This window comes from Ascaphus truei, chromosome 4 (genome assembly GCF_040206685.1).
Source record: "Ascaphus truei isolate aAscTru1 chromosome 4, aAscTru1.hap1, whole genome shotgun sequence".
Taxonomy (NCBI): Eukaryota; Metazoa; Chordata; class Amphibia; order Anura; family Ascaphidae; genus Ascaphus; species Ascaphus truei.
Window position 1 is genome coordinate 43,322,472 of NC_134486.1, and position 16,284 is coordinate 43,338,755.

The following is a 16,284-nucleotide window of genomic DNA, read 5'->3' on the forward strand; positions in this document are numbered from 1 at the left end:
TTTATGGTCACTAAGGTATCCAAGGGGTTAATACAAACACATAATTAATATAATTAATATAAAACACCCTTACAACCTTAATGGACCGTAAGGAGCTCTGACTTAATGGACCTCTGTGGATTTGGCCCTCAGTGTCTTTACTTACTGAACCACTCCTTCAGGCTATAATTATATATATATATATATATATATATATATATATATATATATATATATTATATATATATCATAATTGTAAAGTTGTATATACTTTTAATAGACATATACAGCCCCTGTTCCCTCAGAACCCAAACCCATCACATATATTTGTGTCATAAAGGAGTGCTACTGAGATTGTAACCTCATGAATTGCAACAAAAGACAAAAAGCCTCAGTGCTACATCCAATATGACAAATGACGGCATCACAAAAGTGTTATGCAAAAGAGGGGATAAAGAATTGAACGGAATGATCCGCACTTATAAAAAGAAAAACGAGATATAATTTGTCATATTGGATATACAATAGCACTGGCGGTTTATTGTTTTTTGTTGTATACTTTTAATAGAAAAGATCATTTGGATAAATATATACTCACAAGGATATGTGATCCAAATCTTAGTCTGGAATTATCACTATCACAGTCACTATTGTGTTTAAAAAGGCAAACAATATTAAAAACATAGGGAGGAAGCTTATCCGGACCGGATCCTTTGACGTTGAGAAGTTTGGTGATTTCTTTCCCCTCTTCTTCTCTCCCTTCATTGATCCAAGAAATACCATTGGAAGTGACATCACAAGGACTTTGGGAGGAGAATATAAGAGAGGAGATTGGAGCGTCTGTCACCTACAGCCTGTGGCTACACTGCTTGATTTATTCGGATATTTGTGAGTGTTACCGGGCTCTTTTATTGTTTAGAAAATGACCACACAGAGTTATTCTATGTCTCTGTTCCTTGTCTCCTTCTAAGAATGATAAGAAGGTCATTACCGTATTGAAGAGCCCAATTACTTCTTTCACTATATTGGCAATAGCTGCATTCCTCCCTTTTGATCCAATATTAAAAACATGCTAGCCCCAAATAAATTAAAACAACCTGAGGAACCTATTACTGTATCAAGTTCACATGGAAATTACACGTGCAATAGAAGCAGGGGCACTATGTGCATTTACCTCTTGACTAGAAATAACCACCTCTTTTTCTTAGGGTGACAATTTTAAGGTCAAAGGAGGATAACAACTGCTTGACAACATATGTTGTCTATATATTATCTTACACGTGTGGTTATCAGAACATTGGACAGGCTATACGCCTTCTTAGTACCAGATTCCTTGAGCAGAGGAGGAATATTGTTAACAGCATTACTAAACACAGTATTCCTAGACACTTCCATGTTTGCCATAACAGGGATCCTAAACACCTTAGTGTGATGTGCATATATACCCCCTTATCAAGAGGGAACCCTTTTGGATTCATAGACTGTGAACTCTTTCTACGGGTGGTTTTAATGAATGCATTGATTGAAGTACTCTAGTTTAAGTTATGACAACTATTGTTCCTTTGGTCCACGATTAAAATATTTCTAGGCAACATTATGTTTTTAAGTAATATTAATATGTTGCACTTTATGCTTATTAATGGTTTTTTGTGTTGCACATTTCTTTTAATGTTTGACATACACATTGTATTACACAGCAATGTTACTATCAAGGTTGTTTTGTTAACTGTGATATTTGTTCATTGGCTGACAACAGAATTTTTATGCGCTGATTGGTAAAATGTTATTTCTTTGAAACTATTGTAATTACTGAGTATACTCATTGCCTGGTGACAGTTGAGTGTTTTCTGCTGTTTCGAGGCAGCTGAGAAATATTTAAGTGCACAGCCCTAGGGTCATGGCATTCCGCTGATGAAGTCCCTTGCATGTGTCGAAATGCATTGGGTCACGTTCACTGATGCCATCAGGCCCCCGTGAGACAACTGGCGTGAGCAGAGAAAGTAGAGAGGACACGGACAAGATCTAATGCTCAACTGATACGTTTTACACCTACTTGCCTTATGAATATACTCTAATCTAGACTCCTTGACGCTGTAGAACTCCTGTCTGTGATATCAGCTCTGTGAGTGAGACGTGCTGGCTTGTTATCTTAAGAATTTTACTCTTAAAGCGATTTTTCACCTATCCTTGTGAGTGTGTATTTATCCACAAAATCTTTTCTATTAAAAATATATACAATTTTACGCTATGGAGCACGCACTTTTTTTTAAATAGATATTTCCATTTGGATGTGGTACATCTTTAAAGAAGCTGCTAGAAGACTCTTATAACTTGTTTATCAAATCAGTTGGATCTCTTCCGGAGAATTTTTCTAAGGAGGACTTGTTCTACAGTATACATGATTGGTTTTGACTTTGAGTTATTATACCAAGTATTTGTATGTATTGCATGTTAGCTATTTAGAAGGGCAATTATTTTGCATTTTCAGGTTATTGGTGCAACACATTGATCTAAGTTTAGTTAAAATACGTAGGTGATTATGGCCTTATTATTCATTCACTTTTATATATTTTATCACTATTTTTACGTTTCTTAGCACCACTTAATCCTTCTTGTGTGTGTGTATATATATATATATATATATATATACACACACATCATAACTTAACTAATACCTATCCAAGCTTCAAATTGCAAAGCTAGTATAACCAGCCTCACACCGATGAGACCCTAAAGATCGAAACAGCTGTCTGTGGGAAGGTTTACTGGCTATGCATCTTAACCCAGGCTGTGCTGAAAAGCGGTGCAGAAAAGCTGTGCAATGCAGCAAGCATAAGCTTATAGGGGTCCATGTCAAAATGAATTTGAAGCAAAAGGTGGCACTGTGTGCTCATTTGCATGTCATTTCCAAGAATCCTTTGCTGCAGTGGAAGCACTGTATGCTGGGTGATAATGGTAAAAGGCAGGGTTGCAGACCTGTCTAAGACATACAAATGAACACACAGTAATATTTCCATTTGCTATATATATATATATATATATATATATATATATATATATATATATATATATATATATCTACTGTATATATCTTTGTATCTTTGTATATAAAGCCGTCTCCCAAGTAAAACCTCTCTCACTGACTGCCCCACACTTCTGGACTGTCCTTCCCCTCAATATCTGACTGGCACCCTTTCCAACTTTATGATCTTTCTTAAAAAGTACCTCTTTAACATAGCGTATGGCTTGCTCCACTGGCTGATACTACAGTATACATCTCATATTTACAGACCATGGTCCCTTGCAGATGTACTTACCAGAACTCTGTCTTTCTTTCTCTGTAAGTTCTCTCCACCTATTACTTAGATTGTACGCTCTTTGGGGCAGAAACTCCTTTTCCTATTGTTTTATGTCTGAAGCGCATATTCCCATTGTGTTATAATACGATGTCAGGTGTATTGTAAAGTGCTAGGTACCTGAATTGCGCTATATAAAACGATAGGGGAGCCCCTGCTGCAGCCACAGTAGAGTTAGGCTGTGAACTGTGCTATGGATGTAAATACAATGATAGAAGATTGAGAGAGAGAACCCAATGTAGCACTCAGGTTCACCCTCTGGTGATTAGTGAATGAATTAAAACATAAACTTTATTAATAACAACATATAAAATATTGGGTGTTAAAACATCGTACTGAAGGTACGTACTGTACCGGCAGCTTTTATTCTAACACTTCCCGCACGGCACGATGCGTTAAGAGGCTTATCTAGGAATATCTATAGGGATAGTGCTCTGAACTAGTAGCAGTATATAGTTAAGTTTCCTGGAGGCTGCGCCAGTGTATATGGATGTATTGAACAGCAGCCCCATGGTTACATTTCCTCTGTGCATTACGCAGCTATCTCCTCTGAAGTACATCATGATTACTGTATGTTCTTAGGTGTCAGCGTTCTCCTGATTAGGTTTTATTTACCATCTCTGCAACCTATTGTCAGACTTACCACCTCTGACTATTGTTACATAGGTTACTATAGGACATCACACTCCTGCAGAACAGGTTACCTTAGGTTATTCTGACACCGTGCAAGGCACACCAATATTTACTAGAGGAGCATTAAGCTGATTATATACTTCACTGATATATATAGCATATTTGTTTCTTATGTTTATCAGTCACTACTAGTCACATCACCTATCTCAACCTTGGTTTATGCAGACACTGCCATTATGTGACCAGCAGTTTAAGTATCTACCTGAACACACCCTATAGTATTCATTTTAAACACAGGTCTACACTAGAATTTCTGTGTTGTTTCGTCATTTGTGTGTCATGTGGATATACCAAGCACACACAACTACGTTTGATCCTGAGCCTATACGGCTATCAGTACTATTGATCTACGTACCTTCAGTACGTCGTTTTAACACCCAATATTTTATATGTTGTTATTAATAAAATTTATGTTTTAATTCATTCACTAATCACCAGAGGGTGAACCTGAGTACTACATTGGGTTCTCTCTCTCTATCTTCTATCATTGCGTTATATAAATAAAGATATACAATATGACGTCATCGCGTCATCGCGTCATTACGACTTCACGCATGCACACGAGGAGGCCGCCTTGAGCGCAAGGTAACATTGCGGCCATTCAAGTGTAGGAGGCAATCTCTGGGACTCATACAGAAGGATTTGACCATTGAGGACATCTCTGGTTTCCTGGTAGTAGCCTTACAGCCCTGAGGGAGCTTCGATCTGTTGATTCCTGATACAGAGAAACCGGATGGTGGTGAATTATTCACAAATTGCCTGATTTGTTTTTACGTTTGTGAGTGCGTTTCCTCCCCCCCCCCCCCCTCCCCTTCCTTTTTTACCATTAAATGTACTGTTTTACGCTATGGGGCATGCGCTCTCTCCTCTTTTTTTGCTTTAGATTTCCATTGGATGTGGTTCATCCATTCTGAGAGCAGCCGGAGACCCCCATATCAGCACTAATTGTCTTCCATTCATGGACTGATTTAAAAGGACTGGTTGGACTTTTTTCTTTTTCTCATGCACGTTTTCTCACATTTGTGCACATATTTACATTATTCTATTGTGGTATTTACTGTGTTGTATGTTTATATATCACTTTTTTATTGCATATCATTTAAAACCCATTTTTATATGCACTTATACATGGTATAGTTCCACTACTAGATATCTTTAGTCACTATTAGGGTTTATATTCACCAATACCTTGGCGCTACTTTATTTGTTCTTTATATATATATACATATATATATGTACAGTTAGGTCCGGAAATAATTGGACACTGACACAATTTTCATAATTGTGGCTCTGTACGCCACCACAATGGATTTGAAATAAAACAACCGAGATGCAATAGAAGTGCAGACTTTCAGCTTTCAAGGGGTTGAACAAAAATATCGTAGGAAACTTTTAGGAATTGCAACCATTTTCATACACAGTCCCCTTATTTCAGGGGCTCAAATGTAATTGGACAAATTAACACAATCATAAATAGAATGTTCATTTTTAATACTTTGTCGAGAATCCTTTGCAGGCAATGACTGCTTGAAGTTTGGAACGCATGGACATCACCAAACGCTGGGATTTCTCCTTTTTGATGCTTTGCCAGGCCTTTACTGCAGCTGTCTTCAGTTGTTGTTTGTTCGTGGGTCTTTCTGCCTTAAGTTTTGTCTTCAGCAAGTGAAATGCATGCTCAATCGGGTTGAGATCACGTGATTGACTCAGCCATTGCAGAATATTTCACTTCTTTGCCTTAAAAAACTCCTGGGTTGCTTTCGCAGTATGTTTTGGGTCATTGTCATCTGTAAAGTGAAGCACCGTTCAATCAACATCGATGAATTTAGCTGAATCTGAGCAGACAATATATCCCTATACGCTTCCGAATTCATCCAGTTGCTTCTGTCTTCTGTCACATCATCAATAAACACTAGTGACCCAGTGCCATTGTAAGCCATGCATGCCCATGCTATCACACTGCCTCCACCGTGTTTTACAGATGATGTGGCATGCTTCTGATCATGTAGTAGGGATGGATCATCGGGAAGCGCAAAAATATGTGGAAACAAAAAATATTGATAGTGCAATATTGTATGTGATAGGATCAAAGTATATTGACTAATCTATCTTAAGAGTACTCACAAACGTGAGAGTGTTAGAGGCATGTAAGGGTATCTTTCGGTGCTGTGGATGTCACAAAACGATCAGGAAATCAGTCTTTGCCACATATATAGACTCCAAGGGACCTTAGTAAAAAATAAGACTGGACATAGTGCAGACTGTATACAAAAGGTTTTAAAAGGTAAGTGAAATGTAATACACTCACATGGTTTCAAAGTTAAAAAAGCATTTAGATCACACGCGGTGGATCTCTGCAGCCGGATATATGATATCTCAGGTTCCCCTCTGCTGTAGCGTGCGTGTCACGGATGCGTTCCAGCGAAAACCGGAAGTGACGTCATCCGCTTCCAGGGGTTCCGGCCAATGTTGAAACCGTCACTCTACGCGTTTCACCTATTCGGTTTCATCAGGAGTAACGTTTTGGTGGATAGGGGAGACATATATACGCATAGATGTGACCTTCCTCAGGGACGTGCAGTGAATGAGTGCCAGTGAAACACCATATATACCCAAACCAATCAATAGAAAATTGCACTCACCCATGTGGGAACCCCCAAAGCCCGCGAAAACCGTGTGTGTGTACTGTCTGTGAACCGCAGCCCTATCTTGGAATGCACCGCCATCTTGGAATGGCCTGCCCTTCCTGGAAATTATCATAAAGTCACTTCCTTAGTGACACGGCAGCCAGAATACCTGCAATCTGTCCATGACACCACTAGACATTGGTGCGCATGTGCCCTGCGTGTAATACACTCCTCCTGATTGCGCTCTCTACTGCGCATGCCCAGAACCGCCGTGTACTGCTACCCCCAGCTAGAGTGTAGCAACTAGCGTCCTGCGGTGGCTGGCTACTAGCGCGCATGCGCCCAGTGTATGATACAGTCAAAGACCTCCTCCTGATGGCACTACTCAAATGCGCAAGTTCAAAACCGCCGGGTGCTATACCACCAACCAGAACGCAGCAACTAGCATCCTGAGGTGGCCATGGTAACATTACCGTGGAGACAAAGGCAATAGCAAACATGTTAAACAGCAATAAATTAGATTATGGACCAGGGCAGTGGTGTACAGGACATGACACACAATAAGCAAATAAACACATAAATAAGGCATAATGCATGCACTACAAAGGAAAGGCATGCAACATATGTCATAATCAGTGCAATCAATAATTAGTACAATATTAGATTAAAACATGAATATGGTGTCCAGATCAATAGTATAAACCATATTTCATTAACAATGCCACATCATGTCCACTGACATATCTATATACTGAAAGAAAGACAAAGCAACAGTTTAGAGAAACACCCAAAAGTGTTAACACATGGGGGAAGTGTATAGTGCAGAACATGTGGGACAACATGAAAGAAAATGCTCATAGATAATAAACTAAAATCATAAGAAACATCCCAATTTGAGATCCTCATTGAGACCATAAGGTGCAACAGTCTTGAGCTCAAAAACTAACCTAGCCTCTTTCTGTAGCAAAAGTCTATTTCTGTCCCCACCCCGCACGGGTATTGGGACCTGCAGGATTGGCATACACTGAAACGTTGCCAATGAATGCTTTAAATCGCTAAAGTGCTTGGCTACCGGCAGGCATTTGAACTCCTGGTCATCAACATCAGCTTGTAGCGCTTTCCGAACCGTTGATCGATGGATAGCAATACGTTCTTTTAACATCCTCACTGTTTTTCCGATGTAAAACAAGCCACATGGACATTTGATTAAGAATATTACAAATTTCGAGTCACAATTAAGAAATTGACGAATCTTAATCCGCGCCCCACTATGCGGGTGGCAATATGAGGATCCAATTTGCATGTACTGACAGTTCGTGCACCCCTTACACTTGTATGAGCCAGGTTTCTGGGACAGCCATGTCTTAGCCGTTACATATTTATCCACTGGGTCAGCTGGTGTGATCATATCACCCACTGACGGACCACGTCGAAAACAAAACAGAGGCGGTTCTTGAAAAAGCTGTCTGATTTTATCTTCATTTGCTAGAACATGCCAATTTTGTCTCACACTTTGTTGGATGTGCCTAGACGCAGTACTATACGTACTGATCATACTAAATCTATTGGTTTGACCAGGAGTTCAAATGCCTGCCGGTAGCCAAGCACTTTAGAGATTTAAAGCATTCATTGGCAACGTTTCGGTGTATGCCAATCTTGCAGGTCCCAATACCCGTGCGGGGTGGGGACAGAAATAGACTTTTGCTACAGAAAGAGGCTAGGTTAATTTTTGAGCTCAAGACTGTTGCACCTTATGGTCTCAATGAGGATCTCAAATTGGGATGTTTCTTATGATTTTAGTTTATTATCTATGAGCATTTTCTTTCATGTTGTCCCACATGTTCTGCACTATACACTTCCCCCATGTGTTAACACTTTTGAGTGTTTGTAACAGGGGACTTATCCCTGTTCAGTAATGTGCCTTTAATCCAGCAGTGTGGTGGTTAACCTCTGGTAGTTAATCACTAAACATCACCTGCCTGATTAGATGGCTTAGAGCCTGTCTTTTGAAACAGGAAGTGAGAACTCTTTAGCTGAATATCCAGTACGTCCCCACAGAGCAGTATGAGGAGCTAAAGGCCACGCTGCATGTCTTCAGAGCATCGTTGGAAGCGGAGCTTCGATACCAGGTGACTCTGTATGAGAGGGAGCGTGAGAAGGCTCAGAAACTGGAGCAAGAGCTGGAGAGACAGAGAGACTGTTCCATTTCTTTGAGTCAGTACACCAAGGAGAAAACAGACGCAGCGGCAACCTTGACGACAAAAATTACAGAGCCCCAGATTATGAAGGAGACTCTGATACAGATTTCTCCGATACGGAAAAAGGTATTGGCTCTGCCCAAGCACCAGTATCCCACAGTAACTAATGCCCGCAAGGACATGGGTACAGTGAGAGTTGGGGACTCCACGCAACTTCAAAACAAAATTACGAAGTTTGAGCCACCAAAGAAAGCACTAGCCAAACCTACAGCTGCCCAACAGGCAACAAACAGAGGTAGGAGTGCAGAATCAAAGCCAGAAGAATCCTTAGATGAAGAAGCTGAACTTTCGACTCCGTGGTGTGGAGAAGCGGCAGAGAGACCACTTCAAGAGCAGATAACTCTAAGGGCTAGTCCTAACTGCTCTACAACTGTTGCCATACACTTTGTCTACAAAAAGAGGAGTGCCCGACGCAACAGAATTCTCAAGACCGTGCATGTGATAAAAAGACTTTACGTGGAAAAAGTCCTCCTCGAGCGACTGAGGAGTGCTGATCTCAAGCATCTTCGGGAGGAGACAAAAATAAACTGGAGAAAGGGCTCCAATCCCAGTGGGACAGAGGGTTCTCTTCCTCCATCCACTCTCATTCAAGTCACAGAGATATCTAGAATGAGAGTGGAAGGATGGGCTTTGGCCGTGGTAAGCCCGAGCTTCCCACAAACAGGGGAGGTATGTAACAGGGGACTTATCCCTGTTCAGTAATGTGCCTTTAATCCAGCAGTGTGGTGGTTAACCTCTGGTAGTTAATTACTAAACACCACCTGCCTGATTATATGGCTTAGAGCCTGTCTTTTGAAACACGAAGTGAGAACTCTTTAGCTGACACCTGAGCTGAACTTGGAGACACACTTGTTTTGAGCTCTGCCAAAATATAGCAGAGCTGCTTTCAAGACACAAGGAAAACTTCTAAACCTTTATGCTGACCAACCCTGAAGACAAGGGAGCTGAAGCAGGGACAGTAAAGATTTTCCCTCCACACCACAAGGACCAAATAAGACTTCTAAAACCTAGATGCTGATATTTTCTGTGCACGCATGGGTGCGGTTCCAGGAGAGCAGAGAAGCTTACAAACAGATAAGACTTTTATTCTTAAGAGACTGCTTATATCTGCTTATTGCATGCTATGTTTTGGGGCTGGGGAAAAATGCTTGACTAGGGAGATGTGAATTGATTGCATAGTGTTTTCCCTAAGAAATACTCCCAAGTGAATGGAAGCTTTGTTCCCCCCCCTTGTTTGGATGTTTTCCTGATAAAAAGGAAAAGGCACAATAAAGCCTTATTATAATTTCACATTATAAAGCCTCCTAATTGCGTACCTCTGTGAACGTCCATCCACAGTGTTACTCTAAACTGTTGCTTTGTCTTTCTGTCAGTATATAGATATGTCAGTGGGCATGATGTGGCATTGTTAATGAAATATGGTTTATACTATTGATCTGAACACCATATTCATGTTTTAATCTAATATTGTACTAACTATTGATTGCACTGATTATGACATATGCTGCATGCCTTTCCTTTTTAGTGCATGCATTATGCCTTATTTATGTGTTTATTTGCTTATTGTGTGTCATTTCCTGTACACCACTGCCCTGGTCCATAATCTAATTTATTGCTGTTTAACATGTTTGCTATTGCCTTTGTCTCCACGGTAATGTTACCATGGCCACCTCAGGACGCTAGTTGCTGCATTCTGGTTGGTGGTATAGCACCCGGCGGTTTTGAACTTGCGCATTTGAGTAGTGCCATCAGGAGGAGGTCTTTGACTGTATCATACACTGGGCGCACGCGCGCTAGTAGCCAGCCATCGCAGGACGCTAGTTGCTACGCTCTAGCTGGGGGTAGCAGTACACGGGGGTTCTGGGCATGCACAGTAGAGAGCGCCAATATCTAGTGGTGTCATGGACAGATTGCAGGTATTCTGGCTGCCGCGTCACTAAGGAAGTGACTTTATGATAATTTCCAGGAAGGGCAGGCCATTCCAAGATGGCGGTGCGTTCCAAGACAGGGCTGCGGTTCACAGACAGTACACACACACGGTTTTCGCGGGCTTTGGGGGTTCCCACACGGGTGAGTGCAATTTTCTATTGATTGGTTTGGGTATATATGGTGTTTCACTGGCACTCATTCACTGCACGTCCCTGAGGAAGGTCACATTCTGATGACCGAAACGTTGGATGCAGTGCCATGTACTTCGAGTGCAAGCTGCAGAGCGGTAGCCATTAGAGGGAGAGCATGAGGCTCCCTATGTTAAAGGCTGCAGATAGAACTACAATCCCCTTGATGCTCAGGGGCAGTGACACCACCTGACACCAGGGAGCCAGTAGGGCTGCAGGATTCTGCTGGAATAGCAGGAAAGACTACTGCATTCTGCAACAGGAAGCAGTCAGTGAAGACCAGGAGCCTGAAGCTGCAGGTTGATCCAAAGAGCAGTGCTCCAAGGATTAGGCCAGAAGTAATGCCCAGGGCCCAGTTAGTTCCCTGAGTCACTGTAGAGAAGTAACTGTATTGTGTAGGGAACTGCCTTAAGACAGGGACTCCTTCACTGTACACCAAGTGAGAAAGATGTTGCAGGACAGTGCCTGACTGTCAGTATAGCGTGAAGCAGGAAGAGACTCTGATTGCATAACAGAGACTGTTTGCAAAGGGATAATCCGGCTAGGAATCCCTCCCCTGTGGAGTCAGCGTGTGCATTAATTTCTGCAGAGAGCAGTGCAGTGCTACGTGGGATCACGTTGCGGTATTGCAGACTCATCAAGGATTCTCCTGGTTAGGACCATAACGAGGAAGGTATTATATTAAAGTGCACCAATGGGCCCCAACACAGGGAAGTGCTGTCCCTCACACACACACACTCCAATCTATACCTGGTGGACACTAAGAGGTTAAGTGCCCTGGCACATTGGTACATCACGGACTAGGGTGATATAAAGACTGACACTAAAGTGGTGCAACCATTTACATGTGTGGGGTGATGTGATGATATTCATGCAGGGGAATGTCATGCTGTTTATGTATGAAATGTTATGCAAGGGTTATTATTATTATGCTAAATAAATACTGTTTTATCCAACTGCGTATGGTTACTGTATATGTTGGTTCTGATAAGGGAACACTCCCACCAAGTTGGGATCCCTCATCAGTGGAGGCGCTGCACCCAGTGTAAGTATATACCCCAGGCTCCCAGTGGCGGAGGCTCAGGCCTCTTGTTAGCCTCACGGGTGACAGCAGCATCAGTAGTTACCGTACCCCAGGGGTACAAGGGCTACATATATATATACGAAATGGTTCCTGCCTTCTTCTTCAGTAATTGTAAGATGCACAGTTTATATAGTGTGGCTGCGATGAGTGATCTTCCCATGTGTGTTATGTTAGCTCTGTCTAAAAATCACCCCAAAAAAACGAAATTAACATTGTGCCCTTTGTACTGTATGTCTATTTGCACGGAATGTGTGATTTCAATTGATGCAATTTTTCAGAAGCGGAAAATCTTATAGAAGACGGCAAGGTAAAAACAGTTTTTCCACTACTTATTGCCTTGTCAAATCGCGCGATTTGACAAGGACAATTTCGCAGCTACTAGATTATGCCCCATTGTGTTGCAAGGAGGAGTGTTTTGAGCGGTATTAAAGTCAATAACTTCTCTACTAAATGGGACTACTTGCTCTTGCTCTACTCTCTAGCAAAAAAAAAATCCCTATTTCAGACTGTGGATTAAAAAGGCAAATTGATTGTGAACTCACACAAGGATGCAATTTTTTTGACCGGAAAAAAAAGTGGTCAGCAAACTCCTGCAATAGATCTCTATTCATGTCACTTGGTAAAATCTATAAGGGTATTTTTGACTGTGACTGAAGAACAGTATTCATTTCCTACAGACTGAATACTAGAGGGTATAAGTATCTTTGTACTCAAAAATAATTAACTGAATCGACAGCTATTAAGACAGGGTCAGCTACTGGAGTAAAACACAATAGCTGCCCGTTCATCTGCTCCCATTATAATTGTTGGATGGATCAACATTTTTATGCATCTTCCAAATCGCCTGCTTTTCGTTCTGATGCAATAAGTGGGCTGAGTGCAGAAATGAAAGGTTACTTTGGCAAATGTGTAACTAAATCTAAAAAATAAACAGAATAATTCTAACAACAATAGTGTGTCCACCTTTGCAGTTGCTAGTATCTTTGCTGGAGAAGTATTGTGTGTATCAGACAGGTATTTAGGGATATTGGGCAATCTGACATGAGGCTATTAGTAGTATTCCTTCGACAGTCACATTTTGGTAATGTGGTGCAATTCTAAATTTACAGGGTACGGGAGACTGCGAAGTTTCCTGGCTAATGCAGAAGCTTATTTAGGGAACCAGGCAGATGCATTAGCCTCATTCTGTGACTATCAACAGTTGTCTACTGCGTTGCTTTTTGTGGGACACAGATCACAGTGTGTAAAATTAATATTATAGCTGTAGTGACAAGGAAATAGAGTGAGATGGTACTGTATACCCTCCGGGAAATGTAATACCTTTTATCCCTTTTTAATTTATTCAATAGGTATAACAAATGTGAAAACGCATTAGCAACATTTTTGTTTTAGACTGAAAGGACCATATTTGAAAATAATAACAGGGACTTGTATCAGCAATGCAATAGATGCATGAAGTAATTGGTGCTTAATTTGTACACAAACTGTCAAGGCAGTTTTCCTCACGGCCTGCATCTTCTGAATTCATTAGTCTCTAATTAAGGCCAGTTGGGACCAGCAGTTAGAAGGTTAAAGAGGTTCTGACAGCCCTAATCATTGCTCAGGAAGCTGAAAATGTATGCAAAGTCTCGGCAGATGGGGTGAGATCTGCTTCTGCCAAGTGATAACTGTTATTCCTTTGCACCTCCAAAGCTGTCATCCTAATAGGCACATTTTAAATTTATTAATGCTCTAGTTACAATGCATGCACAGTCTCTAATGGTATGTCATTCAGAGTATATAAACTGAGCAATTAACACACATTACCTGGTAATGGTAAAATTATTTGTTGCCTGTTTGAATTTTTTTTTCAATCCACACTCCTGCAAGGATACTAATAAGCAAGGACTTGTCTTTGTTGAAAATATTAGATTCTGACTGTGCCATACATTTCTTTGACTGACATTAATTATTTCTGTTTTACTAACGTGAAACTGAACTACAATTATTCACTTCTCAATCCAAGAATCTCCCTCCCCAGCCCTCAACCTAAATTACAAAGAGCTTTTGTTTGTTTTCATAGGCTAAATTCTCCTGCACCGTTCCAGAAATGCATGAACTGACTTGAGAAGACAATTTGTCTTTTTCAACTTCAAAATCACCAACTTTATAATGAAAACATGTCGCACTCCATCCCAATGGATAAATGGAAGAAGCAAGGCACTATCAATTTAGATATGGTTCATTTATTGCCAATAAATCGACGTTTCGGTCTCAGTAGGCCTTTATCATGAACGAGGTGCAACTCATTCTTGAAAAAGGCCTACTGAGGCTGAAATGATTTATTGGCAATAAATTTACTATATCTAAATCCGTAATGCCTTACTTCTTCCACTTATCTATATTGATTTAGAATACCACACACAGATCCCTGGACCAGGAGCACCGGTAGTTGTATCGATTTTGGTTTTATGTTTATAGGAGTCCAGCATCTCCCAATTTGCATTGTACTCCATCCCAAACCATGTTGTTTATAACATACTTTACAAATGCTATATACTGTATTCAGTTTTCCACTTCAAATTCTTACAAAAGGTAAAACAATGATGTATGTATTGAGAATCAGGATAAAGGGTCTAAAACAAAAATGTTATTTTCTTATTTGTAGCACTTAGTGTCATTATTATGTTTGTTCACAGATTCTATAGAAATTTAGACAGCTGGATTTAATAGTCACTAAACATGAGGTTTTATTGAGATTGTAAAATCCATCAGCAACCCAAGTAGCATGACAATGTGTTAATCTCAACAGGAACAGGACAGCAATAATGCACCTAGTAACATGTAGACAGGTTACTGCAGATACAACACTGTCATTGTGGCTAATTGGTGATCTCTCTCCATTAATACTATGTTACTGGAAGAACTATTGAAAGCAATGGGATATTTAATTTGCTAGATATCTTGTGTTTTGTGTGACCAGTACAGCAACAGTTTTGTAGTAAGGAGATTTTCATAGATATCTACCTTGCTTTTTCCTAGCCTGGCATTTAAGAGCTAGTTTAGTAATTGAAGCATGGCAGTTTCAGAGTGACCACCACAGAGTGCTAAGAACACCGCAGTCCCAACTTAAAGAAGTCAGGATGAGGTTAGATAACCAGATCTGCTGAGTCCCTGTCTTTTTATTGTCCCGATGAGGCGTGTGAATTCGGGAATCCTTTCTCTGGTGATATGTACAGGTGGAGCAGACGGTATTACTCCCACTGTTGTGTTGCAGTGGGACATGTACAACGTGCCGTCAAGAGAAGCGGCCATTCAAAATATTCAGTACAAAGGGTGTGTGGCTAGCATGCTATTGCTCTGACTCCGCCAGCGGGAGTAATAATGTGTGCTACATCTGTATCCTGAGGACTTGAAGAGAGGTTTTTGTTTCTGACACATAAAGGTTGGCGTACTTTCTGGCTAACATTTTTTGTGAAGGTGAATGTCTTAGAGAATTAATATTTGTAATGAATAAAGTGGATTGTTGTTACAGAGCACCCATCCTCTTTTTTTCTCTTTAAATTGGCTCTCGGTATTGATTTGATGGTTGCTGCATTTCTGTAAACCAACTCTGAAGGTTAACAGTGGAACTCCACATTTTTACACAATAAGAGGTGACCCGAGGTGTTCCTCATGTTTGTATATATCACTGTACCACTACTGTACTCTAATACTCTAACTAAAAGGGATTTCATTCAGCAATGAAAACTCAAGTTCAACCTTTTACATAAAAGATGACTGGATTATATGCTGGTATATATATAGGCAATTCTTGAATTGTGGTTAAAATAAAAGAAAACCTGGTAACTGATGAATTATTGCATCAGGCTACTAGCACTATATTTAATATGGGCATCTCTGAAGCTACATGGAATTAGGAAAAGGTAAATATTGTAGGGAACTGGACTGGCTAGATGGGTGACGTTGTTATTTTCTGCCATTTATGTTTGATCTAGAAGCTTTACAGTTCCAGTGTTTCTCTTCTTTAGCGGCAATATTCAATTTCCAGTAAAAGTACAAGAAATATATTTGTGCTCCTTCTCAAAAATTACAAATATTGGATATTTGTACATAGCACAAATGTTGCAAAAAAAAATACATTAAAAAGCCAAAGGAACACCAAGCATTATAATCTCATTCAGTGATTCAATT